Source organism: Pristiophorus japonicus, unplaced genomic scaffold (genome assembly GCF_044704955.1).
Source record: "Pristiophorus japonicus isolate sPriJap1 unplaced genomic scaffold, sPriJap1.hap1 HAP1_SCAFFOLD_387, whole genome shotgun sequence".
NCBI classification, from domain to species: Eukaryota; Metazoa; Chordata; class Chondrichthyes; family Pristiophoridae; genus Pristiophorus; species Pristiophorus japonicus.
Genome location: NW_027253728.1, coordinates 165,504 through 193,347, shown reverse-complemented (window position 1 = coordinate 193,347; position 27,844 = coordinate 165,504). Strand labels below are relative to the sequence as shown.

Here is a 27,844-nt window from a genome sequence, read left to right as displayed (position 1 = left end):
ATCAGGGGATCCTGATCAATCCGGGAATCTGGCAAATCTTGACGCGATGTTTGGTTTGAGTTTCCCAGCTGCAGATCCTCCCCTTCTAATACCCTGCAATAAATGGTGCTTACAAACATTGTTACTGTAAATACAGGATAGAAACACAGAACAGACAATTCTAGATTCTACACAACATTCTGTCCCGCTCACACGGCCCGGGTGATTGACGGCGGCTCTGGGCGAATAGGAAAAGTGGGGGCGGGCTGGAGGATCCCAACGGGCGGTTGGTCCTCCAACCAATCGGAGTGTGTGAGGGGCGGGCTGAGCCCGGATCTCCCGCACTGAGCATGCGCGGGCTGCGGCGGCGACAGTTGGTGGAGCTCGGATGATGTGGGACACGAGACGGTGGGTTGTCGGCGCGGGGCAGGAATTGGAGCCGCGAGTGGGGCTGGTGAGCTTCATAAACCCCTGGTGTAGGGCCCAGGGCCCAATAACAGGCCAGAGGCTGAGCCCGGGTTTGTCCCGCCCGCGGGGACAGGGCCTCAGGCTCCCAGGGACACCCACACTCAATGTATTCTGGAAGGAAGAAAAATGGGAGGCTTTCTAAACCAAATGGTCCAATTTAAAGGTGACCACAAATCTGTGAGGGGCAGGGTCAGCTGATCAATCTGTTCCAGTATTAATAGCAGTATAGATACAACAACAAGCTCATTATGGTCAACCTTTATCAGTCACTAGTTACACCTCAGATATTGAGGGTTGGGCTCCATTCTGGGCTCCACACTTTGAAAAGTTCATCAATAATAACTTTCAAAATGATGAATGCTTCAAAGGGAAAATGTTCCAGTGCTTTGGGGTAGGTGCAGGGAGTGGCTCTTTCAGTGAGTCGGACAGGCTTGATGGACCGATTGGTCTTCTGTGCTGTATGGTTCCCTGAAATGGTGACAGTCTGGGAGCATCTGTCTCAGAAGATGAAATGGAGAGTGGTCAGGGAGAGCCCATCACCAAAACAGGGAGATATTACAGATAGATAGGGAGAATCAGAGTGTATAAAGAGGTGACGAGAGCATAGGCACCCAAACAGAGTCAACACCTTCAGAGGAGGAGAGGGAGGGGAACCAGTGAGTGGGGAACTGAACCCAGCCAGAATCAGTGTTTTCAGGGAAGGGAAAAAAACTGGAAGCAGAGGAAAAGAAGTTGGAGATGGTGCGATGGGTTTGGATTTCTGAACAGGGAGGAGGGAGAGTGTGTGGGATTGTTATTTACAGCTTTGGAGAACACGAGAGTCAGACCAAACATCGTTAAGATCTGACAGGGAAACTCGATTCATCAGGACCTCAATATACACTGTCTCATCAAACACTGTTTTGTGGATGAGAGGTTAAACCGAGGTCCCGTCTGCTCTCAGGTTGACGTAAAATATCCCATGGCACTATTTCGAAGAAGAGCAGGGGGGTTATCCCAGTGTCCTGGCCAATTTTCCACATGGCAGACTAGTCACGAAAGTAAAAGCCCATGGGATCCAGGGCAAAGTGGCAAGTTGGATCCAAAATTGGTTCAGAAGCTGGAAGCATATTGTAATGGTTGATGGGTGTTTTTGTGACTGGAAGGCTGGTACAGCATGGGTTAGATACAGAGTACAGTTCCCTCTACACTGTCCCATCACACACTCCCAGGGCAGGTACAGCATGGGTTAGATAGAGAGTAAAGCTCCCTCTACACTATCCCATCAAACACTCGCAGGGTCGGTGCGGCACTGATGCTGAATGAAGCTCCCCAGAAGCCCTGCCCCTCTGGCCCCCGGATAGGTTGGAGGACGCGCCGAACTCTTGGTCCTCCAGGCACCGCCCACTCACCCCCATTGGTCAGAACCTCCTGTCAAGCAGGCGCTGTGCGGATCACATGGCTGCAGTCAAACTGAGTCGGCTCGCGGTCGGTGTGGGCTGCTCAGGACTCTCGTAAAGATTTTCCAGCTCGGCCCTGATCACAATCGGATGTTGAGCAAACGTCACTTTCCCCACGCCCCCCCGGAGAGCTTCCAACGTATGGAGAAATTAGGGCAGGTGACCAAAAGCTTCATAAAAGAGGTAGGTTTTAAGTAGCATCTTAAAGAAGGAAAGAGAGGTAAGAGGCACAGAGGTTTTGGCAGTGAGTTCCAGAGCTTGGGGCCTCAGCAACAGAAGACATGGCCACCAATGGTTGAGTGATTATAATCAGGGATGCTCAAGAGGGCAGAATTAGAGGAGCGCAGACATCTCTGGGGGTTGTTGGGCTGGAGGTGATGACAGAGATAGGGAGGGGTGAGGCCATGGAGGGATTTGTAAATAAGGATGAGAATCTTGAAATCGATGCGTTGCTTAATCGGGAGCCAATGTAGGTCAGCGAGTACAGGGGTATTGGGTGAGCGAGACTTGGTGCGAGTTAGGACATGGGCTGCTGAGTTTTGGATGAACTCAAGATTACGTCGGATAGAATGTGGGAGGCCAGCCAGGAGTGTGTTGGAATAGTCAAGTCTAGAGGTAACCGAGGAATGGATGAGGGTTTCAGCAGAGGGTGAGCTGAGGCCAGGAAGGAGACTGCCGATGTTACGGAGGTGGAAATAGGCGATATTGGTTATGTGGTCAGGGCATTCTGGGTAAGGTCATCCGCTATTTTCATAGAATGAAACAGCGCAGAAGGGAGGCCATTCGGCCCATCGTGCCCGTGCTGGCTCTATGGTGGAGCTATCCAGTTAGTTCCGCTTCCCTGCTCTTTCCCCATAATGCTCAAATATTGTCCCTTTAGTATTTATCCAATTCACTTTTGAAAGTTACTATTGAATCTGCTTCCACCACCCGATCAGGCAGTGCATTCCAGATTGCAACAACTCGCTGCTTATAAAATGTTTCCTCATGTTGTCTCTGCTTCTTTTGCCAATCACCTGAACTCTGTGTCCTCTGGTTACCGACCCTTCTGCCACTGGAAAGTGTTTCTCCTTGTTTAGTCTATTAAAAATGTTCATGATTTTGAACACACTATCAAATCTCCTCTTAACCTTTTCTGCTCCAAGGAGAATAACTGCAGCTTCTCCAGTATCTCCACAAAACTGAAGTTCCTCATCCTTCGTACCATTCTCGTAAATCTCTTCTGCACCCTTCTGAAAGTGTGGTGCCCAGAATTGAACACAGTGTGCCAGCTTAGGCCTAATCAGTGTTTTATAAAGGTTTAGCATAACTAAACATCAAATGCTGATATTTGTGTGATGGGGTTTAGACGGGCGAGGTTTACCCAGTCAGTTGGATGTGAGCTGAAACATGTGCACTTGGAGCGGAGAGCCAGGGACACACTGTGTAACCGGGCACAGACACAGACACAGAAACAGACACTTGTTTCCCACTTGGCCCAAAAGGAATATATTAAATGCAATAATTAATTTGATTTACTTTCAATAGTTTAGTTTATAAATTTAATCATGCTTCTCTCATTTTATTTCTTCATCTGAGCCCCTCAACTTCATCTGGCAGCGTAATGTTGGCGAGTGGTGATTGATTGCCCTGGGAACCAACAGGAAGAGAGCTCAGAGGCCGGAGGGCCTAGGGAGCAGCGTGTTCTGCAACCAATCGCGGTGCTTGAGGGGTTGATCCTGAGTCGGCCTGTCAGGTGAGTCAATGTGAACTCCTGTTAAACAATTTATCTTTTAAGTTAAATTGAGATTTGTTTTGTTAACCAAACAGTTCAACATTGGTCAGTATTTTGTTTTCCCAGAGTTCCTATTATGAGTTTCAGACACTTCAGTGCCAAGTGGACCAGGTGTTGAAAAGATCATTCAATTCCCTCTTTCCATATTGCTGTTAGTTGAAGGTACAGAGATTGATTTCCCCTCATTATGCATCATTGGTAGTTAAACAAAAATCCTTCCTGTTAGTAATGAATCTCATTCTGCACTGGGTGAGACGGCTGGTGGTTTCAGCCTTTAAGTGAAGAAATTCCTCATCTCTGTCTATAATGGCCTACCCCTTATCTTGAGCCCCTTAGTTCTAGACATTCCATCCAGGGGCATCAACCTCTCAGCATCTACCCTGTCAATGCCCTTCAGAATCTGGTATGTTTCAATGAGATCACCTCTCATGCTTCTAAACTCCAGAGAGTATAGGCCCATTCTACACAATCTCACATCATCAGACAGCCCCCTCATCCCAGGAATCAATCCAGTGAACCTTTGTTGTACTGCCTCCAAGGCAAGTATATTCTTCCTTGGATAAGGAGACCCAAACTGTGCACAGTACTTCAGGTGTGGTCTCACCAAGGTCCTGTACAATTGTAGCAAGAGTACCTTACTCTGATACTACATCCCCTTATTACTTGCTGTACCTGCATGCTAGCTTTCTGTGTTTCTTGCACGAGGACAACCAAATCTCGCTCAACACCAACATTTAAAAGTTTCTCACCATTTAAAAGATAATCTTTTTCTATTCTTCCTACCAAAGTCAATAACCTCACATTTCCCTGCATTATACTCCATCTGCCACCTTACTGCCCACTCACATAGTCTATCTCTTTGCACTCTTGTGTTGTGCTCACTGTCTCACCGAGCTTTGTATCGTCAGCAAATATTGCACTCGGTCCCTTCATCTAGGTCATTATTATAGATTGTAAATACCTGAGGCCCCAGCACTGATCCTTGCGGCACCCCACTAGTTACAGCATGCCCCTCACACACTCTGATTGGTTGGAGGACCAACCGCCCACTCGGTCCTCCAGCCCCACCCCGCTCTTCCTATTGGTGGGGAGCTGCCGTCAATCACCCGGGCCATGTAAGTTGAGCATGCGCAGGCGGCGGTGGCAGATTCTGACGCAGGAGGTGAGCGAGCTCCAGGGAGCGGGTTAAAGAAACTCTGGGGGCAAAAACACCGAGTGCAGCCCCGGGCCCAGATATAAAGGGCGGGGGGGGGATATAAACCGGGGAACATTCTCCCCACACTGGGGGGGGGGGGGATATAAACCGGGGAACATTCTCCCCACACTGGGGGGGGGGGGGGGGGGGATATAAACCGGGGAACATTCTCCCCACACTGGGGGGGATATAAACCGGGGAACATTTTCTCCACACCAGCTCCACTTCCCTGCTCGCTCCCCATAATTCTTTACTCCCTTATTCCTCAAAAATCTGTCTATCCCCACCTTAAATATATTCAATGACCCAGCCTCCACAGCTCTCTGGAGCAGAGTATTCCATAGATTTACAACACTGAAAGAAGAAATTTCTCCTCATCACAGATCTAAATGGGCGGCCCCTTATTCTAAGACTACGTTCCCTAGTTTTAGTTTCCCCTATGAGTGGAAATATCCTCTCTGCATCCACCTTATCGAGCCCCCTCATTATCTTATATGTTTCAATAAGATCACTTCTCATTCTTCTGAACTCCAATGTGTATAGGCCCAACCTACTCAACCTGTCTTCATAAGACAACCCCCTCATATCTGGAATCAATCGAGTGAACCTTCTCTGACAGCCTCCAATGCAAGTATATCACTCCTTAAATAAGGAGACCAAAACTACACAGTACTCTAGGTGTGGCCTCACTAATACCCTGTATAGTTGTAGCAGGACTTCTCTGCTTTTATACTCTATCCCCTTTGCAATAAAGGCCAACATTCCATTTACCTTCCTGATTACCTGCTGTATCTGCATACTAACTTTTTGTGTTTCATGCACAAGGACCCCCAGGTGTCTCTGTACTGCAGCACTTTGCAATTTTTCTCCATTTAAATTATAATTTGCTTTTCTATTATTTCTGCCAAACTGAATAATCTCACATTTTCCCACATTATACTCCATCTGCCAAATTTTTGCCCACTCACTTAGCCTGTCTATATCCCTTTGCAGATTTTTTGTGTCCTCCTAAATTTGCTTTCCCACCACCTTTGTATCATCGGCAAACTTGGCGACATTACACTCAGTCCCTTCATCGAAGTCATTAATATAAATTGTAAATAGTTGAGGAGCCAGCACTAATCCCTGCAGCACTATTTTCTTACTAATAATCATTTCCTTTCATTCCTCTAGAACCCTTGGTTCCCTTGCATTTCTGGGATGTTATTTGTGCCCTCTTCCGTGAAGACAGACCCGAAGTATTTATTTAATTGTTCTGCCATTTCCTTGTTTCCCCATTACAAATTCTCCCATTTCTGTCCATAAAGGACCTACATTTATCTTCACTAATCTTTTTCTTTTTACGTACTTGTAGAAACTTTTGCAGTCGTTTTTTATGTTCCTTGCAACTTTACTCTCATACTCTCTTTTTCCTCTCTTAATCAATCTCTTGGTCCTTTTTTGCTGAATTCTAAACTGCTCCCAATCCTCAGGCTTGCTAATTTTTCTGGCAACTTTGTGTAACTCCTCTTTGGATCTAATACTATCCTTCATTTCTTTTTTTGCCATGGTTGGGCCACTTTTCCTTTTGTGTTTTTACGCCAGAATGGAATGTATCTAACTGTTGCAACTCATGCATTCGTTCCTTAAATATTAGCCATTGTATATCCACAGTCGTGCCTTTTAATGAATCTTCCCAAACTATCATAACCAATTCATTCCTCATACCTTCGTAGTTTCCTTTGTTTAGATTTAGGACCTTAGTTTTGCATTGGACTACTTCACTTTCCATCTTAAGAAAGAATTCAATCATGTTATGGTCACTCTTCCCGAAAGGACCCTGCACAACAAGACTGTTAATTAACCCCTTCTCGTTACACAATACCCAATCTAGGATAGCCTGGTCCCGAGAAGGCTCCTCAATATACTGCTCTAAAAAACCATCTCGTACACACTCCTGGAATTTATCTGCCACAGTATTATTACTAATTTGGTTTGGCCAGTCTATATGTAGATTAAAGTCACCTACGATTACTGTAGTACCCTTGCTACACGCATCTCGAATTTCCTGTTTGATGCCATCCCCTACACTACCACTACTGTTTGGAGGCCTATAGACAACTCCCACCAATGTTTTCTGCCCCTTGGTGCTCCTTAGCTCCACCCAGACTGATTCGACATCTTGATTTTTCTAAACAATATCCTTTCTCACTATTGCTCTGATTTCATCCTTTACGAACAATGCATACAGAATAAAGATTGCTCTGCATTTTCCCAAACACTCCCAGGAAAAGAACAGTTCTGGTTAGATATAGAGTAAAGCTCCCTCTACACTGTCCCATCAAACTCTCGCAGGTCAGGTACAGCACGGGTTAGGTACAGTATAAAGCTCGCTCTCCACTGCCCATCAAACTCTCCCAGGGCAGGTACAGCATGGGTTAGGTACAGAGTAAAGCTTCCTCTACTATTCCTTCAAAAACTTCCAGGGGCAGGTCTCTCTACTCTATCCCATTAAACAATCCAAGGGTAGGTACAGCAAGGCTTAGATACAGAATAACTCTCCCTCGAAACTGACCCATTAAAGACTCCTATGGCAGGGACAGCACATTATCACATTGCTGCTTGTGGAGGAGGGAGGAGCAGGAAGCAGCGCGAGCCATTCCAAGAGGGTGACTGGGTGATGTCACCAGAACCCAGGTCGCTGATTGGAGCATGGACAGGTTCATCGGCAGGATCCAGGTACAGCAGCAGAGGAGGGGCGAGAGATCATAGAGCGACATGATCAGGGCCCAGGAGAGGCGTGAGTTCGGGATCCAGAAGAGGCGAGGGTCCAGGGGCAGCACGGGCCAGCCCACACTGCGATCAATGGACAATATGAGTCTGTATGTAAACTAGGTCTGTGCAGCAGAGCTGGTCTCCAGTAGTCTTGGTTAACACTTGCCACTGGACCAAGACCTTGCTCTGTCAAGGCTGGTGTGCAACAGCCACCCCATGTTAAAAGAATCCACCCTTCAATATGTAGTTTGCGAACTGGAATATCAGGTCCCTCATTGAAGCACCTGTGAACTCATCCCTCTTTGGTGTGGAGGCGGGTCATCCTCGATATGAGGGACTGCTGAATACTATACTAATACTATACTACCGCTCTCACTCTGACTTCTCCGTCCTCAGCCTCCTACACTGTACCAATGAAACTCAATGCAAGCTCGAGGAACAGCAGCTCATCTTTTGTTTAGGCACTTTACAGCCTTCTGGACTCAACATCGAGCTCAACAATTTCAGACCATAATCTCTGCCCACATTTTTGTTTCATTTCCTCGCACAGTTTTTTTTCACAAAAACTCCCCCGCCCCATTTTTATTTTTATTTTGTTTCTCTCTGTGTTCCATGGCAGCTGGTAATTATTCTGCCAGTCATGCCCTCCCTAGACTCATTTTTTGTTTCCTAACTTGTGCTATTGCCATCTCAATTCGGTCCATCATCCCCTTTATCTCTCAAATCTCTCCGGCCTCCCACACTATCACAGACCTTCTCTTTTGTTCTTTCCACCCCGCCCCCTCCCCATTTCAGGGCCCCAGCACTTCCTTAAGAATCTGATACATTTCGAACCTGAAACATTAATTCTGTTTCTCTCTCCACAGAGGCTGCCAAACCCACTGAGATTTCCAGCATTTTCTATTTTTGATTTTGTATTAGTGTAGAATGCACGCAGCCAGAGTGGTGAAAACTGGGAGTGGAGGATGAATTGTCTTGAGGCGTGCGATGTGTTTGGATATCAGCACAAGGAGGAGGGAGAGTGTGTGGGGTGGGGATTTACGGCTTTGGAGGAACAAGAGAGTGGATGTTCCATAGAAACTAGAATTGTAGTTCTGAATTTATGTCCTGTACTTAGTGATAAGTTCTGTAATCTCCTTTTACAGGGCATTAGAAGGGGAAGATTTGGAGACAGGAAACTCAAAGAAAATATCACATCAATTCGATTCTTCAGGACCCGATTATCATCTGCCTTTGAATGTGGAAGGAAAAATATTTGTCTGTTCTGTCGCTGGGAACAGGTTTCAAACATTAGTGAGACTGGAAAAGTACCGAGACAGACACACACCTGAATGAGAGTGTTCCAGTGCACTGACTGTGGAAGAGCTTCAACCAGTTACAAGGTCTGAAAAAACATCACTCCATTCACAGCGGGGAGAAACTGTAAACGTGTTGTGTGTGTGGACCACGCTTCAACTGATCGTCCAACCTGGAGAGACACAAGGACACCCGCACCATGGAGAAATCATGGAAATGTGGAGACTGTGGAAAGGAATTCAATTCCCCATCTGAGCTGGGAATGCATCGATGCAGTCACACCAGGGAAAGGCCGTTCAGTTGCTCTCAGTGTGAGAAGGAATTAATTCGGTCATCCCACCTACTGACACACCAGCGAAGTCACAAGTGACTGCAGGGGTTAGATTCTGCTGTTTTTGCTGATAACCCCTACAACTGGGCTGGTGTTTAATATTTTGATGTTTCAAAATAACATAATATGTCGATATTTGATATCGGGTAGGAGGAGACTACTTGATGTCCTGTTACTGACTCTTCAACTTTGGGCCTTTTCTACTTTCTAACTCAAGATTAGGTCAGCTCTCAAACCTTCGGTTACTCTCAGGGATAAGTCCCAGCTCCTCCTACCTTCCAGAGTGCCTCTCCTAGCCTTGGGTGCCAGGGATGGTATTGGTAACATGCCCAGGATCACTAAACACAAAACCCAGTCTGTTAATCACTTTAAGGACATAAGAAATAGGCGCAGGAGTAGACCATTTGATCCCTGCTCCACCACTTAATAAGATCATGGCTAATCTGATCTTGGACTCCGCTCCACTTCCCTGCCTGCTCCCCATAACCCTTTACTCCCCTATCGCTCAAAAATCTGACTATCTCCGCCTTAAATATATTCAATGACCCAGCCTCCACAGCAGAGATTTCCACAGATTTATGACTCGGTGAGAGAAGAAATTCCTCCTCATCTCAGTTCTCAATTCTTAAACTATGCCCCCTAGTTCTCGATTCCCCCACCATTGGAAACATCCTCTCTGCATCTGCCTTGTCGAGCCCCCTCAGTACCTTATATGATTCAATAAGATCACCTCTCATTCTTCTAAACTGCAATGAGTACAGGCCCAACCTGCTCAACCTTTCTTCATAAGATATTCGCTTCATTTCATGAATCAATCGAGTGAATCTTCTCTGAACTGCCTCCAATGAAAGTATATCCTTTCTTACATACGGAGACCAAAACTGTACGTAGTACTCTAGGTGTGGCCTCACCAATACCCTGTACAGTTCTGGTAGAACATCTCTGCTTTTATACTCTATCCCCTTGCAATAAAGGCCAACATTCTATTTGCCTTCCTGATTACTTGCTATACCTGCATGCTAACCATTTGTTTCATTCACAAGGACCCCCAGGTCCCTCTGTGCTGCAGCATTTTGTAATGTCTCTGCAGTTAAATTATAATTTGCTTTTTTATTTGTCCTGCCAAAGTGGATAACCTCACATTTTCCCACATTATACTCCATCTGCCAAATGTTTGCCCACTCACTTAGCCTGTCTATATCCCTTTGCAGATTTTTTGTGTTCTCCTCACAACTTGCTTTCCCATCCATCTTTGTATTATCAGCAAACTTGGCTACATTACACTTGGTCCCTTCATCCAAGTCATTAATATAGATTGTAAATAGTTGAGGCCCCAGTACCGATCCCTGTTAACGTCTGCCAACCTGAAAATGACCCATTTATCCCCACTCTCTGTTTTCTGTTAGCTAGTCAATCCTCTATCCATGCTAATATATTATCCCCAACGCCATGAGATTTTATCTTGTGCAGTAACCTCTTATATGCATCTTATCGAATGCCTTCTGGAAATCCGAATACACCGCATCCACTTTTTCCCCCTTATCCATCTCAAAGATCCTCAAAGAATTCCAGCAAATTTGTCAAACAACCAACTTTGCTTGACTGTATTATGCTTTTCCAAATGTCATTTCAGTTACTGGACTTAGCGTATGCCCCACAGCATCTCTCTCACCTTCGATGTGTGAATGGATATTCACGCCTGCAAACCTGGTTTCAATTTAAATTTGATCCACTCAGCAAAATGTATTTTTAAAAAATATGTAGAAGTAAACCAATCACATCAAATAATTGGCAAAGGTTTAGAGTGAACAAGATGAACAAGTAAACACATCACGACCCAATAATCCATCTCTATATTTACAGGAGAAAGTCTGTTATCGATCTCCTCGAATGGACACAATACAGAAAGATCCCAACTCCTAAGGACATCTAGAATCTTTCAAATCCTGACTGGTACAATCTGTCGTTTTCCTTTCAACTGAAGATGAGGGGGCTGGAGAGTAGGGGTAAGAGAGGAGTTGTGGTGAGGGGTTGGAGTGTAGGGGTGAAGGAGGGGTTGGGGTGAAGGGGGTGAGGAGCTGCTTTTAAAGCTCTTTTGTGCAGTGAGATTGCATGACTGCATGAAACCCTTCCCACACACACAGCAGGTAAATGGTCTCTTCCCAGTGTGGATACGCTGATGAGCCAGAAGGTTGGATAAAATAGTGAATCCCTTCCCACACACGGAGCAGGTGAATGGCCTCTCCCCAGTGTGACTGCGTCGATGAGTTTCCAGCAGAGACGGGGAACGGAATCCCTTTCCACAGTCCCCACATTTCAAAGGTTTCTCCGTGATGCGGGTGTCCTTATGTCTCTCCAGGTTGGACGATCAGTTGAAGCCTCGTCCACACACACAACACGTTTACAGTTTCTCCCCGCTGTGAATGGTGTGATATTTTTTCAGGCTGTGTAACTGGTTAAAGCTCTTTCCATAGGTAGTGCACTGGAACACTCTCACTCGGGTGTGTGTGTCTTGGTGCTTTTCCAGTCACACTGATGTTTGAAATCTTTTCCCACAGGCAGAACAGAGAAACATTTCTCCTTCCACATTCAAAGGCCAGTCATATTCATCTTGCCGTGGATCGAGTGACTGTCAGATCATGGTGATATTTGGTTTGCGTTTCCCATCTGTAAATCCTCCCCTTTTAATCCCCTGTAAAAGGAGTTTACAAAAATAATCACTAAGGACAGGATAGAAATTCAGAACAGTCAATTCTAGTTTCTGTGGTACAGACATTCCTCTCTGGTTTCCCCACAGCTGTAAATCCCTGTTACACACACTATCCCTACTTCCCGTGCTGAAATCCAACCCCATTACATCATCTCCAAAAAAATTTCCTTGCTGAAGGTGCTGACTCTGGCTGGGTTCAGTTCTACACTTACTGATTTCCCCCTCCCTCTCCTCCCCTCCCCTGAAGGTGCTGACTCTGGCTGGGTTCAGTTCTACACTCACTGGTTCCCCTCCCCTGAAGGTGCTGACTCTGGCTGGGTTCAGTGCCATACTCACTGGTTCCTCCTCCCTGTTCTCCCCAGAAGGTGCTGACTCTGGCTGACTTCTAGTTAGGCCACAGCTAGAGTGCTGCGTGCAGTTCTGGTCACCACATTACAGGAAAGATATGATTGCAGCAGAGAGGGTACAAAGATTTACGAGGACGTTGCCTGGACTGGAGAATTTTACCTCTGAGGACAGATTGGATAGGCCGGGGTTGTTTTCTTTTGAACAGAGGAGGCAGAGGGGAGACCTCATTGAGGTGTATAAAATTATGAGGGGCCTAGATAGTGTGGACAGGAAGGACCTATTTCCCTTTCGTAGAGGGGTCAATAACTTGGGGGCATAGATTTCAATTAATTGGTCAAAGGTGTAGATGGGATTTGAGGAGAAGTTTTTTCATCCAGAGGATGGTGGGAGTCTGGAACTCACTGCCTGAAAGGGTGGTCGAGGCAGAAACCGTCATAGCATTTAAAAGTACCTGGATATGCACTTGAGAGGCCAAGATAAAGTGGATAGGAAGGACCTATTTGCCTTAGCAGAATGGTTAATAACTCATGGGGTATAGAATTAAAGTACTTGGAAGAAGGATTAGATGGGAGACCTAATTGAGGTGTATAAAATTATGAGGGCCTGGATTGAGTGGATAGCAAGGACCTGTGTCCCTTAGCAGAGGGGTGAGCTGTGGTTCAGTGGGTAGCACTCTCATCTTTGAGTCAGAAGGTTGTGGGTTCAAGTCCTACTCCAGGAACTTGAGCACAAAAACTGTAGACTGACACTGCAGTGCAGTGCTGAGGGAGTGCTGCACTGTCGGAGGAGCCGTCTTTCGGATGAGGCATTAAATCGAGGCCCTGTCAAAACTCTATTTGGTGGATGTAAAAGATCCTATTTCGAAGAAGACCAGGGGAGTTATCCCCAGCATCCTGGCCAATCAAAATAACAAAACGTTTATCTGGTCATCACGTTGCTGTATGCGGGAGCTTGCTTTGCTCAAATTAGCTGCTGCATTTCCCACATTACAACAGTGACTACGCTCCAACAGAACTTCATTCTCTGTGAAAAGCTTTGAGGCGTTTGGTGGTCGTGAAAGGCGCTATATAAATATATTTTTTTTGTGCCGTTACTTACAGGGTTAAGGACCAAGAGCTGTACAGTGGGATTAGGCTGGAGAGCTCTGTGCCGGCCGGCAGGGACACGATGGGCCGAATGGCCTCCTTCTGTGATGTCACTGTCTGGGATTCTATGATGTCACAGGTCTCACCAGCAGCCGCACTGCCTGATGGGTGATTCGCAGGCCAGAGCCCGCGCTTGCGCACCGGGAACCGCGCCCCGCACAGCGTCCCCTCTCGGTCAGCATCTATAACAGCAGCGCATGCCCAGCGGACACGAACAGCCCCCCCCCCACACTGGGAGCTGCGCCTGCGCACTCGGATCCTGTGGTGCAGATTCGGGTCGGCGCCTTCCGGTGAAAGGTGTTTGTGTCCGTTAAAGAGCCGCGATCGGTGACGTAAAGTGAGTTTTCTTCGCTCCGATTGGGTAGAGAATCGCGCGGGGGGGGGGAGGGGGAGAATAAAGGGAAATCCAAACCTGAGAGTCCGCACATCCGGGTTCCCGACACCACTTCACACAGTTTGGCGGAGCGCGCTCGAGGGACTCGTGACCTGGGCCTGATTGACGGGAGCTTCCGACCAATGGGGAGCGAGCGGGGCGGGGCTGGAGGAGCGAGCCGGTGGCGGGTCCTCCAACCAATCGGGGAGCCCGAGGGTCGGGACCTGTGCCGCTGATTGGCTGAGCCGCAACAACAACAACTTGTATTTATACAGCGCGCGGTGTGAGAGTTCCAGGACAAATACATTGGGCCCCGAGACACAACAATCAATGAAGGCCGGGGAGCGACAGGCCGCTCAAAGAGGCGGCTTTTAAGGACTGTCTTGAAGGAGGAAAGAGAGGGAGAGGTTTAGGGAGGGAGTTCCCGAGCTTGGGGCCCAGGCAGCTCAAGGCACGGCCACCGCTGGTGGAGCGATTATAATCCGGGATGGTCAAGGCCAGAATTAGAGGCTATCTCAGGGGGAGGGCCGGGGGTTGTGAGACTGAAGGTGATCACAGAGATAGGGAGGGGCGAGGCCGTGGAGGGATTTGTAAACAAGGAGGAGAACTCTGAAATCGAGGCGTTGCTTAACCGGGAGCCAATGTAGGTCAGTGAGCACAAGGTTGGTGGGTGATCCTTACCAACGGATCCATTACACACCCAATCCACGTCCAGACCGGGGTCAAACAGGGCTGCGTCATCGCCCCAACCCTCTTCTCAATCTTTCTCACTGTCCTGCTCCACCTCACACTCAACAAGCTCCCCGCTGGAGTGGAACTAGACTACAGAACCAATGGGAACCTGTTCAACCTGCGCCGTCTCCAGGCCAAGTCCAAGACCATCCCGACCCCTGTTGTCGAGCTACAGAACGTGAACGATGCCTGCGTCTGCGCACATCCAGAGGCTGAATTCCAAGTTATAGTCAAATTGTTCACTGAGGCATACGAAAGCATAGGCCTTACGCTAAGCATCCGTAAGGCAAAGGTCCACCACCAGCCTGTCCCCGCCACACAGCACTGCCCCCCAGTCATCTAGATCCACGGTGCAGCCCTGGACAACGTGGACCATTTCCCATACCTCGGGAGCCTCTTATCAACAAGAGCAGACATTGACGATGAGATTCAACACCGCCTCCAGTTCAGCCTTCGACCGCCTGAGGAAAAGAGTTTTTGAAGACCAGGCCTTCAAATCTGCCATCAACCTCATGGTCTACAGGGCTGTAGTAATACCCGCCCTCCTGTATGGCTCAGACATAGACCATGAACAATAGGCACCTCAAGTCGCTGGAGAAATACCACCAATGATGTCTCCGTAAGATTCTGCAAATTCCTTGGGAGGACTGACTCACCAACATTAGCGTTCTTGACCAGGCCAACATCCCCAGCATTGAAGCACTGACCAAACTTAATCAGCTCCGCTGGGCAGGCCACATTGTTCACATGCCAGACACAAGACTCCGAAAGCAAGCACTCTACTCGGAACCGCTTCATGGCAAACACGCCAAAGGTGGGCATAGGCAACATTACAAGGACACCCTCAAAGCCTTCCTGATAAAGTGCAACATCCCCACCGACAACTGGGAGTCCCTGGACAAAGACAGCCCTAAGTGGAGGAAGTGCATCCGGGAGAGCGCTAAGCACCTCGAGTCTCATTGCTGAGAGCCACACCCATCTGAGACCCTCATAATTTTATACACATCAATTAAGTCTACCCTCAGCCACCTCTATTCCAAAGAAAACACAATATCTCCAGAGTCTTAAATTTACTGCCTGAAAGAGTAGTAGAGGCAGAAACCCTCATTGCATTTACAAAAGTACTTGGATATGTACTTGAAGTGTCATAACCTACAGAGCTACGGACCAAGAGCTGAAAAATAGGATTAGAGTGGATAGCTCTTTTTCGGCCGCACAGACACGATGGGCCAAATGGTCACCTGTGTTGTAAACTGCTATGATTCCATGACAACAATCACCTCCTGTCTGATATAAACCAACCCTTGTCACTGACACTAACTGGACTGGAAAAATATATTAAAGGGTAAGACAGTAGAAATGCAGTGGCAAACATTTAAGGAGATATTTCATAACTCTCAGCAAAGATTTATTTAAGTGAGAAATAAAGATGCTAAGAGAAGGATGAACCATCCCTGACTAACTAAGGAAGTAAAGAATGGTATCAAATTGAAAAAAAGGCATTCAATGTTGCGAAGGACAGTGGAAGGCCAGAGGATTGTTAAATTGTTATAAACCAGCAAAGGACGACTAAAAAAAATGATAAAGACAAAGAAGGTAGCACATGCCAGCAAACTAGCAAGAAATATAACAGACAGTAAGAGCTTCTGGAGGTAAATAAAAAGGAAATGAGTAGCTAAAGTAAACATTGGTTCCTTAGAGCATGAGACTGGAGAATTAATAATAGAAACATGGAAATGGTAAAGGACACTGAAAACATCCCAATAGTTGATAATCAAGGAGCTATTGCGGGGGGGGGGGGTCTTAAAACTAGAGATAAAGTACTAAGCAAATTAATGGGACCAAAGGTAGACAAGTCCCCTGGACCTGATGACATGCATCCGATCGTCTTAAAAGAAGTGGCTGCAGAGATAGTGGATGCACTGGTTGTAATCTAGCAAAATTCCCTGAATTCTGGAGAGGTTCCAGCGGACTGGAAAACCGCAAACATTACACTCCTATTTAAGAAAGGAGGGAGACAGAGAGCAGGAAACTATAAACCAGTTAGCCTACCATCTGGAGTCCATCATTAAGGAAGTAGTAGCAGGACATTTAGAAAATCATATTGCAGTCAGAGTCAGCATGGTTTTATGAAAGGGAAATCATGTTTGACAAATTTGCTGGAGTTGTTTGAGGATATAACGAGCAGAGTGGATAAAGGAGAACCAGTTGATGTCATATATTTGGATTTCCAGAAAGCATTCGATAAGGTGCCACACAGAAGGTTACTGCACAAGGTTTGAGCTCAAGGGGTTGGGGGTAATATATTAGCATGGATAGAGGATTGGTTAACTAATGGAGAACAAACAGAGTCGGGATAAATGGGTCATTTTCCGATTGGCAAACTGTAAATAGTGGGTTGCCAAAGGGATCAGTGCTGGGGCCTCAACTATTTACAATTTATATTAATGACTTGGATGAAGGGACCGAGTGTAACGCAGCCAAATTTGCTGATGATACAAAGATAGGTGGGAAAGCAAGTTGTGAGGAGGACGCAAAGAATCGACAAAGGGATATAGATAGGCTCAGTGAGTGGGAAGAAATCTGGCAGATGGACTATAATATGAGAAAATGTGAGGTTATCTACTTTTGTAGGAAATATAAAATGCAAATTATTTAAATGGGAATGATTACAAAATGCTGTAGTACAGAGGGAGTCCTTGTACATGAAACGCAAAAAATTAGCATGCACGTACAGCAAGTAATCAGGAAGGCAAATGGAATGGTAGCCTTTATTGCAAGGGGGATGGAGTATAAAAGTAGGGAAGTCCTGCTACAACTGTACAGGGTGTTAGTAAGACCTCACCTGGAGTACTGCACACAGTTTTGGTCTGGACTTGTCTCCATTCCCGTACCGAGGGGATTGCTACACCAGACGGGAGGGGCAACATTTGGGGACACGGATTCCTCACCAATTCCCATTCCCCTTCATTCTGGTGGATAATGGAGGGGCCACTGTGTGTAATGTGCAAGTCAGTAAGAATTGTCAGCAAGCTTTCTAATTTGAGATTTTATTCAGTTGAAACTTTCACACACTATTGTAGATTTTGTATCAAAGATCAGTTTCGGATTCAAGTAAAAGTTCATAATTTTATTGCAAACTAAATTTCTGCTGAGAGTTCCTGAATTAAGGGGAAAGATAACACACAGCATTTCTTAAATGGACACTGCAGCCCCGAGAACACAATCAGCAATATATCCAGAATATTAAAGTCCAGCCCAGTTATAGGATTATTAACATCAGCAGAAACAAACCTCAACTGTCAGAATGAACATGGTTCAGTCGGGATGTGATTAACAGCAGCAATAACAGCAGGTTCCAACCCCTGCAGTCACTTGTGAACTCACGGTGTCTTAGCACGCAGGTTGACCATTTGAATCCCTTCCCACATTCAGAGAAGGTGAAAGGCCTCGCCCCAGTGTGAACTCGCTGGTGTGTCAGCAGGCTGGATGAACAAGTGAATCCCTTCCCAAACTCTGAGCAGGTGAACGGCCTCTCCCCAGTGTGAACTCGCTGGTGAGTTACAAGTTGGGATGACTGAGTGAATCCCTTCCCACACACCGGGCAGGTGAATGGCCTCTCGCCAGTGTGACTGCGTCGATGAATTTCCAGCGCAGACGGTGATCTGAATACCTTCCCACAGTCATCACATTTCCACGGTTTCTCCAGGGTGCGGGTGTCCTTGTGACTCTCCATGGTTGGACGATCAGTTGCCGTCTCGCCCACGCACACAACACGTGTGCGGTTTGTTCCCACTGTGAATGGTGCGATGCTTTTTCAGGCTGTGTAACTGGTTAAAGCACTTTCCACAGGCAGTGCACTGGAACAGTCACTGGGGTGTGTGTGTCTCGGTGCTTTTCCAGTCACACTGATATTTGAAATCATTTCCCACAGACAGAACAGACAAACATTTCTCCTTCCACTTTCAAAGGCTGATGATATTCAGATCCTGATGAAACGATTGACTCCGTCAGATCTTGACGTGATGTTTAGTTTGTGTTTCCTGTCTGAATATCTCCCCTTCTAATACGCTGTAAAAGGAGATAACAAAACTCATCACTGTCAGTACAAGACAGAAATTCAGGTTAGACACATCTAGTTTCCATGGAACATTCTTTCCTCTCTTTTTCTTCCAAAGCTGTAAATCCCTGTCCCACACATTGCCCCTCCTGCTGTGCTGAAATCCAAATCAACACGCATTTCTGGACTGTTTCTCCTCCATTCCCAGTTTTCACCACCAATTCTGATTGGGTTCAGCTCTGCACTCACTGGTTCCCCTCCCTCGGCTGAAGGTGCTGACTCTGGCTGGGTTCAGTTCTACACTCACTGGTTCCCCTGCCTCTGCTCTCCTGATGGTGCTGACTCTGGCTGAGTTCAGTTCTACACTCACTGGTTCCCCTCTCTCTCCTCTCCTGATGGTGCTGACTCTGGCTGGGTTCAGTTCTACACTCACTGGTTCCCCACTCCTCCCCTGAAGGTTTTTATTCTCTGCTAAGTTAGTACTTAGTCTTTAAATAAAGGTGAGTTAAATCAGTTGATTGCTGAGTAGTTGCTGGGTGTGTTTTTCTAACGTTTAGAGTTTAGTTCCATTTGATAGTTGCGAGTGTAACTAGAGGGATGGCAGGACAGCTCAGTCCCATGGATTGCGCATCCTGTGGCATGTGGGAAATCCTGGATGCTTCGTGCGGCCGGGACAACCAAGTATGCAGGAGGTGTCTCCAGCTGCACCAACTCGAGTTCCGTGTTTTGGAGCTGGAGCGGCAGCTGGGGACACTGCAGAGCATCCGTGAGACTGAGAACTACGTGGATAGCACGTTTCTAGAGGCAGTCACCCTGCAGCTTAAGAGTGTGCAGGCAGATAGGAATTGGGTATCCACTGGACAGAAGAGGAGGACTATGCAGGTAGTGCAGGACTGCCCTGAGTCCATCTCGCTCTCCAACCGGTACTCTGTTCTGAGTACTGGTGAGGGCGATGGTGGCTTTGGGAATAAGAAGAATGGAAGAGCTATCATGGTCGGGGATACAATAGTCAGGGGAGCAGACAGGTGTTTCTGCGGCTGCAGATGTGACTCCAGGATGGTATGTTGCCTCCCTGGTGCCAGGGTCAAGGATGTCACTGAGCGGCTGCAGGGCATTCTCGGGGGAGAGGATGAAGAGCCAGTGGTCATGGTCCATATCGCAACCAATGACATGGGTAGGAAGAGGGATGAGGTCCTGCAGGCAGAGTTTAGGGAGCTAGGAGAGAGATTAAAAAGCAGGACCTCAATGGTAGTAATCTCCGGATTACTCCCGGTGCCACGAGCTAGTGAGTAAAGAAATAGGAAGATAGAGCAGATGAACGTGTGGCTGCAGGCAGGAGGGCTTTAGTTTCCTGAGGCATTGGGACCACTTCTGGGGGAAGTGGGACCTGTACAAGCCAGAGGGGTTGCACCTCAACAGAGCCGGGACCAATATCCTCGAGGTTTGCTAATACTGTTGGGGAGAGTTTAAACTAGATTGGCAGGGGGATGGGAACCTGAAAATAGGTTCAGTAGGGAGGGGATAAAGCTTGAATTAGAAAGCAAAATTAAAGAAAGTGAGTTTGAAGGAGAAAGGAAACAAGCAGGAAAAAAGGGTAAAAAAACAAATTTAAAGACACTTTGTCTAAATGTGCGTAGATGACTTGACGGCACAAATAGATACAAATGGGTATGATCTGATAGCCATTACAGAGACGTGGTTGCAAGGTGACCAGGACTGGGAATTAAATATTCAGGGGTATTTGACAATCCGGAAGGACAGACAGAAAGGAAAAGGAGGTGGGGTAGCTCTATTGATAAAGGATGGATCACCAATAATGAGAAACTATATTGGCTCATATGATCAGTTTGGGTGGAAAAAAGGAATAATAAGGGGAAATAGTCACTGGTGGGCATAGTCTATAGGCCCCCTAACAGTAGCAACTCTGTTGGTCGGAGTATAAACTAGGAAATAGTGGGGGCTTGTAAAAATGGAACAGCAATAATCATGGGTAATTTTGACCTCCATATTGATTGGACATATCAATTGGTCAGTGTAGCCTTGAGGAGGAGTTCATAGAATGCGTAAGGGATGGGTTCCTTGAGCAGTATGTAACAGAACCAACCAGCGGGCAGGCTATATTGGATCTGGTCCTGTGTAATGAGACAGGATTAATAAACAATCTCCTCGTAAAGGATCCCCTTGGAATGAGTGATCATAGCATGGTTGAATTTCAAATTCAGATGGAGGATGAGAAAGTTGGATCTCAAACCAGCGTACTAAGCTTAAATAAAGGAGACTACAAAGGTATGAGGGCAGAGTTGGCTAAGTGTACTGGGAAAATAGATTAAAGTGTAGGACGGTTGATGAACAGTGGCGTACATTTAAGGAGATATTTCGTAACTCTCAGAAAAATATATTCCAGTGAGGAGAAAAGGGTGTAAAAGAAAAGATAGCCATCCATAACTAACTAAAGAAATAAAGGACGGTATCCAATTAAAAACAAAGGGCATACAAAGTGTCCAAAATTAGTGGGAGGACAGAAGATTGGGAAGCTTTTAAAAGCCAACAAAGAATGACTAAAAAAATGATTAAGAAAGAGAAGATAGACTATGAAAGTAAACTAGCACAAAATATAAAAACAGATAGCAAGAGTTTCTACAGGTGTATATATAAAGGAAAAGAGTGGCTAAAGTAAATGTTGGTCCCTTAGACAACGAGGCCAGGGAATTAGTAATGGGGAACATGGAGATGGTAGAAACTCTGAACAAATATTTTGTGTCAGCCTTTACGGTAGAGGACACAAGCAATATCCCAACAGTGGATAGTCAATGGGCTATTGAGGAGGGAGGAACTTAACACAATCACAATCACTAAGAGGTGGTACTCAGTAAGATAATTGGACTAAAGGCAGATAAATCCCCTGGACCCGATGGCTTGCATCCTGGGGTGTTAAGAGAAGTAGCAGCAGGGATTGTGGATGCATTGGTTGTAATTTACCAAAATTGTCTGGATTCTGGGGAGGTCCCAGCAGATTGGAAAACTGCAAATGTAACTCTCCTATTTAAAAAAGGAGGCAGTCAAAAAGCAGGAAACTATAGACCAGTTAGCCTAACATCTGTGGTTGGGAAGATGTTGGAATTAATTATTAAAGAAGCAGTAGCGGGACATTTGGAAAAGCATAATTTGGTCAGGCAGAGTCAGCATGGATTAATGAAGGGGAAGTCATGTTTGACAAATTTGCTGGAATTCTTTGAGGATGTAACGAACAGGGTGGTTAAAGGGGAACCAGTGGATGTGTATTTGGACTGCCAGAAAGCATTTGACAAGGTGCCACATAAAGATAAAATATGGGGTTGGGGGTAACATATTAGCATGGATAGAGGATTGACTAACCAACAGAAAACAGAGAGTCGGGATAAATGGTTCATTCTCGGGTTGGCAATCAGTAACTAGCGGGGTGCTGCAGGGATCAGTGCTGGGAACCCAACTATTTACAATCTATATTAACGATTTGGAAGAAAGGACCGAATGTAATATAGCCACGTTTGTTGACGATACAAAGATGGGAGGAAAAGCAAAGTGAGGAGAACACAAAAGATCTGCAAAAGAACATAGACAGGCTAAGTGAGTGGGCAAAAATTTGGCAGGCAGAGTAAAATGTTGGAAAGTGTGAGGTCATGCACTTTGGCAGAAAGAAAATCAAAGAGCAAGTCATTATTTAAATGGAGAAAAATTGCAAAGTGCTGCAGTACAAGGGATCTGGGGGTACTTGTGCATGAAACACAAAAGGTTAATTATTCAGGTACAGCTAGTGATCAGGAAGGCCAATGGTATCTTGGCCTTTATTGCAAAGGGGATGGAGTATAAAAGCAGGGATATCTCGCTGCAGTTATACAGGGTAATAGTGAGGCCACACCTGGAATACTGCGTGCAGTTTTGGTTTCCATATTTACAAAAGGATATACTTTCTTTGGAGGCTGTTCAGAGAAGGTTCACTAGGTTGATTCCGGAGATGAGGGGGTTGACTTATGAGGCAAGGTTGAGGAGGTTGGGCCTCTACTCATTGGAATTCAGAAGAATGAGAGGTGATCTTATCGAAACGTATAAGATTTTGAGGGGGCTTGACAAGGTGGAAGCAGAGAGGATGTTTCCACTGATGGGGGAGACTAGAACTAGGGGGCATAATCTTCGAATAAGGGGCCGCCCATTTAAAACTTAGATGAGGAATTACGTCTCTCGGAGCGTTGTAAATCTGTGGAATTCGCTGCCTCAGAGAGCTGTGGAAGCTGGGTCATTGAATAAGTTTGAGACAGAGATAGACAGTTTCTTAACCGATAAGGGATTAAGCGATTATCGGGGGTGGGCAGGGAAGTGGACCTGAGTCCATGATCAGATCAGCCAATAATGTATTAAATGGCGGAGCATGCTCGAGAGGCCATATGGCCTACTCCTGCTCCTATTTCTTATGTTCTTATGTTCCCCTCTCTCTCCTCCCCTGAAGTGCTGATTCGAGCTGGTTTCAGTTCCTCTCACGGGTTCCCCTCTCCCCCCACTGAAGATGCTAACTCTGTCTGGGTTCAGTTCTATACTCACTGGTTGCCCTCCCTCCCATCTGTCCCCTCCCCTTAAGGTGCTAACTCTGGCTGGGTTCAGTTCCACACACACACTGGTTCCCCTCCCTCTTCTCCCCTGGTGGTGCTCACTCTGGCTGGGTTCAGTTCCACACACACTTGTTTCTCCCTCCACCCCTGTAGACACTGACTCTGGCTGGGTTCAGCTCCCAGTCATTTGTTCCCCTCCCTCCCCCTCTCTTGAAGGTACTGACTCTGGCTCGGTTCAGTTCCACACTGACATCATTCACTTCGTCCCTGCACCAAGATGGCCACGCATGCGCTGTGCTACTCACTGAATCAAGATGGCGGAGCACTGAACCTGCCTTCCTGCACCAAGATGGCCACCATTAGCCCCCAAGCTGCAACCGCCGATATTCCGGTTATTATTCCAGGCTTGCGGCGGGCACTGGTTGTGAGTGATGTTAGTGTAGAAGAGAAACCAGCCAGAGTCAGCACATTCAGAGGAGGAGAACCAGTGAGTGTAGAACTGAACCCAGCCAGAGTCAGCACATTCAGGGGAGGAGAACCAGTGAGTATAGAACTGAACCCAGCCAGAGTCAGCACATTCAGGGGAGGAGAACCAGTGAGTGTAGAACTGAACCCAGCCAGAGTCAGCACATTCAGGGGAGGAGAACCAGTGAGTGTAGAACTGAACCCAGCCAGAGTCAGCACCTTCAGGGGAGGGGAACCAGATTCAGCAACTTCAAGGGAGGAGAGGGAGGGGAACCCAGCCAGAGTCAGCACCTTCATGGGAGGGAAATGGAGGGGAACCATTGAGTGTGGAACTGATCCAAGCCAGAGTCAGCACCTTCATGGGAGGAGGGGGAGTGGAACCGATGAGTGTGGAACTGAACCCAGCCAGAGTCAGCACATAGAAACATAGAAAATAGGAGCAGGAATAGTCCATTCAGCCCTTCGAGTCTGCAACACCATTCAATATGATCATGGCTGCTCCTCTATCTCAAAACCATAATCCCGCTTTTTCCCCATACCCCTTGATGCCTTTTATTTCTAGAAATCTATCTGTCTCCCTCTTAAATATTTTCAGTGTCTTGGCCTCCACAGCCTTCTGTGGTAGAGAATTCCACAGGTTCACCACCCTCTGATTGAAAAGATTTCTCCTCATCTCGGTCCTAAATTTCCTACCCTGTATCCTGAGACTCTGACCCCTTGTTCTAGACTTCCCATCCAGGGGAAACATCCTCCCCACATCCATTCTATCCAACCCATTCAGAATTTTATCCGTTTCAATGAGATCCCCTCTCATTCTTCTAAACTCTAGTGAATACAGGCCTAGTCGACCCAATCTCTCCTCATACGACAGTCCTGCCCTGCCATGCTCTCCCTCTATGGCAAGTGTATCCTTTCTTAGGTAAGGAGACCAAAACTGCACACAATACTCCAGGTGCAGTCTCACCAAGGCCTTGTATAACTGTAGTCAGACATCCTTGCTCTTGTACTGAAATCCTCTTGCAGTGAAGGCCAACATACCATTTGCCTTCCTAACTGCTTGCTACACCTGCATGTTTGCTTTCAATGACTGGTGTACAAGGACACCCAGGTCCCTCTGTACATCGACACTTCCCCAGCCATCACCATTTAAAGAATACTTTGTCCTTATGTTTTTCCTACCAAAGTGGATAACTTCACTTTTATCCACGTTATACTGCATCTGCCATGTGTTTGCCCACTCACTCAACCTATCTAAATCGCCTTGCAGCGTCTTTGCATCCTCCTCACAACTCACAATCCCACCTAGTTTTGTGTCGTCAACAAACTTCGAAATATTACATCTGGTTCCCTCATCCAAATCATTTATATATATTGTGAATAGCTGGGACTCGAGCACTGATCACTGTGGTACCCGACTAGTCACTGCCCGCCACCCTAAAAAAGACCCATTTATTCCTACTCTCTGTTTCCTGTCAGTTAACCAATTTTCAATCCATGCCAATACATTACCCCAATCCTATGTGCTGTAATTTTACACACTGACCTCTTATGTGGGACTGTAAATGTTGATTCTTTTCCTCAATCTGGTTCAGTAAAATTACTGAGTCGAATACCTATTGTGCTTTAAACAAAGCAGTCTTTATTTTACCGGCCGGCAAGACTTACCAGACAGAAGATATACTCTCTCGATAGAGCGTACACACTCCCTACGGATAAGTGAAGTTACATCGTAAAGCGACAACAGTTATACATTTTTGAAAATAGATAACAAAATACAATTAGATTGACATTCTAACTCAGCCACTCATTAGTCAATCTATATGAGATGTATTTACGAAAGCTCAAGCATTGCCTCTGAATGTTTCAATTTAGTGGTGTGACTACCAACTGAGACCTTGCAATTCTGCAGATTTATCCATATATTCATTTCATGTTACAATTTATGTTATTGGCAGGATTAGTAACTTGAAACCTTGGGAAAGACTGTTAACTGTGCTGATGTTGCACAATTTGCAATCTGACATTCTCCCAGCTATTCTTCCATGGCTTATACATTTTCATATATCCAGTTTACTTTACTGTCTTTAATTCCATATATTCCGTTCAGATATCCACAGGACTTCATCAAAGGCCTTCTGAAAATCCAAATATACTACATCCACTGGTTCTCTCTTATCTATTCTATCAGTTACATCCTCAAAAAACTCCAGTAGGTTGCCAAACATGATTTTCCTTTCATAAATCCATGTTGACTTTGTTTAATCCCGTTGATATTATCTAAGTGTGCCGTTATCACATCCTTTATAAAAGATTTCAGCATTTTCTCTACTACTAATGACAGGCTATCCGGTCTGTAGTTCCCTGTTTTCTCTCTCCCTCCTTTTTTAGATAGTGTGGTTACATTTGCCACCCTCCAATCTTCAGGAACTGTTCCATAATCTATAGAATTTTGTAAGATGACAACCAATGCATCTACTATTTCCATGGCTACCTCTTTTAGTACTCTGGGATGCAAATCATCAGGCCCTGGGGATTTATCTGCCTTCAGTTCCATTAGTTTCTCCAGCACTATTTTCTTACTAATAATCATTTCCTTTAATTCCTCTTGTTCACTAGACCCTTGGTTCCCTTGCATTTCTGGGATGGTATTTGTGTCCTCTTCCATGTCTGTAAAGGCTCTACATTTTTCTTCACGAATCTTTTTCTTTTTACGTACTTGTAGAAACTTTTGCAGTCAGTTTTTATGTTCCTTGCAAGTTTACTCTCATGCTCTATTTTTCCCCTCTTAATCAATCCCTTGGTCCTTTTTTGCTGAATTCTAAACTGCTCCCAATCCTCTGGCTTGCTACTTTTTCTGGTAACTTTGTATAACTCCTCTTTGGATCTAATACTATCCTTAATTTTTTTTTTTAGCGATGGTTGGCCACTTTTCCTTTTGTGTTTTTATGCCAGAAAGAAATGTATAACTGTTGCAATTCATTCATTCGTTCCTTAAATATTAGCCATTGCCTATCCACCATCATGCCTTTTAATGAATCTTCCCAATCTATCATAGCCAATGCATTCCTCATACCTTCATAATTTCCTTTGTTTAGATTTAGGACCCTAGTTTCGGATTGGACTACTTCACTTTCCATCTTAAGAAAGAATTCAATCATGTTATGGTCACTCTTCCCTAAAGGACCCCGCACAACAAGACTGTTAATTAACCCCTTCTCATTACACAATACCCAATCTAGGATAGCCTGTTGCCTGGTAGGCTCCTCAGTATACTGGTCTAAAAAAAACATCTCTCGGAGCACCTTCAGAGGAGGTGAGGGAAGGGAACCAGTGAGTGTCGCAGCCAGAGTCAGCACCTTCAGGTGAGGGGATGGAGGGGAACCAGTGAGTATAGAACTGAACCCAGCCAGAGTCAGTACTTTCAGAGGAGCAGAGGGAGGATAACCAGTGAGTGTGGAATTGAACCCAGCCAGAGTCAGCATCTTAAAGGGAGGAGAGAGATGGAAGGGATGGGTACCAGTGATTGTAGAACTGATTCCAGCCAGAGTCTACACTTTTTTAGGGGAGGAGTGGGAGGGGAACCAGTGAGTGTAGAACTGAACCCAGCCAGAGTCAACACCTTCAGGGGAGGAAAGGGAGGGGAACTAGTGAGTGTGAAATTGAATACAGCCAGAGTCAGCACCTTAAGAGGAGGGGCAGATGGTAAGGAGGGGAACCAGTGAGTGGAGAACTGAATCCAGCCAGAGTCAGCACCTTCAGGGGAGGAGAGGGAGGGGATCCAGTGAGTGTAGAACTGAACCCAGCCAGAATCAGCACCTTCAGGGAAGGAGAGGGAGGGGAACCAGTGAGTGCGGAGCTGAACCCAGCCAGAATTGGTGGTGAAAACTGGAAGTGGAGCAGAAACAGTCTAGAGATGTGCGATGATTTGGATTTCAGCACAGCAGGAGGGACAGTGTGTGGGACAGGGATTTACAGCTTTGGAAGAACAAGAGAGGAAAGAATGTTCCATGGAAACTAGATGTGTCTAACCTGAATTTCTGTCTTGTACTGACAGTGATGAGTTTTGTTATCTCCTTTTACAGCGTATTAGAAGGGGAGATATACAGACAGGAAACACAAACCAAACATCACGTCATGTTCTGACGGAGTCAATCATTTCATCAGGACCTGAATATCATCGGCCTTTGAAAGT

General features: G+C 46.0%; 1 long non-coding RNA gene across 3 annotated transcripts; it reads left to right on the top strand.

Annotated features, from left to right (window-relative positions):
• The first annotated feature begins 363 nt into the window (after window positions 1–363).
• Window positions 364–27,844, top strand: LOC139250530 (uncharacterized). 3 transcript variants are annotated; one of them, XR_011591325.1, is made up of 4 exons: window positions 364–433; window positions 3,465–3,621; window positions 13,395–13,518; window positions 27,735–27,844. It is a non-coding gene; the product is annotated as an uncharacterized lncRNA (long non-coding RNA). The 3 variants fall into 3 exon arrangements; XR_011591323.1 differs by lacking the exon at window positions 27,735–27,844 and having other exon boundaries at window positions 13,395–13,602; XR_011591322.1 differs by lacking the exons at window positions 13,395–13,518; window positions 27,735–27,844 and adding an exon at window positions 8,755–10,813.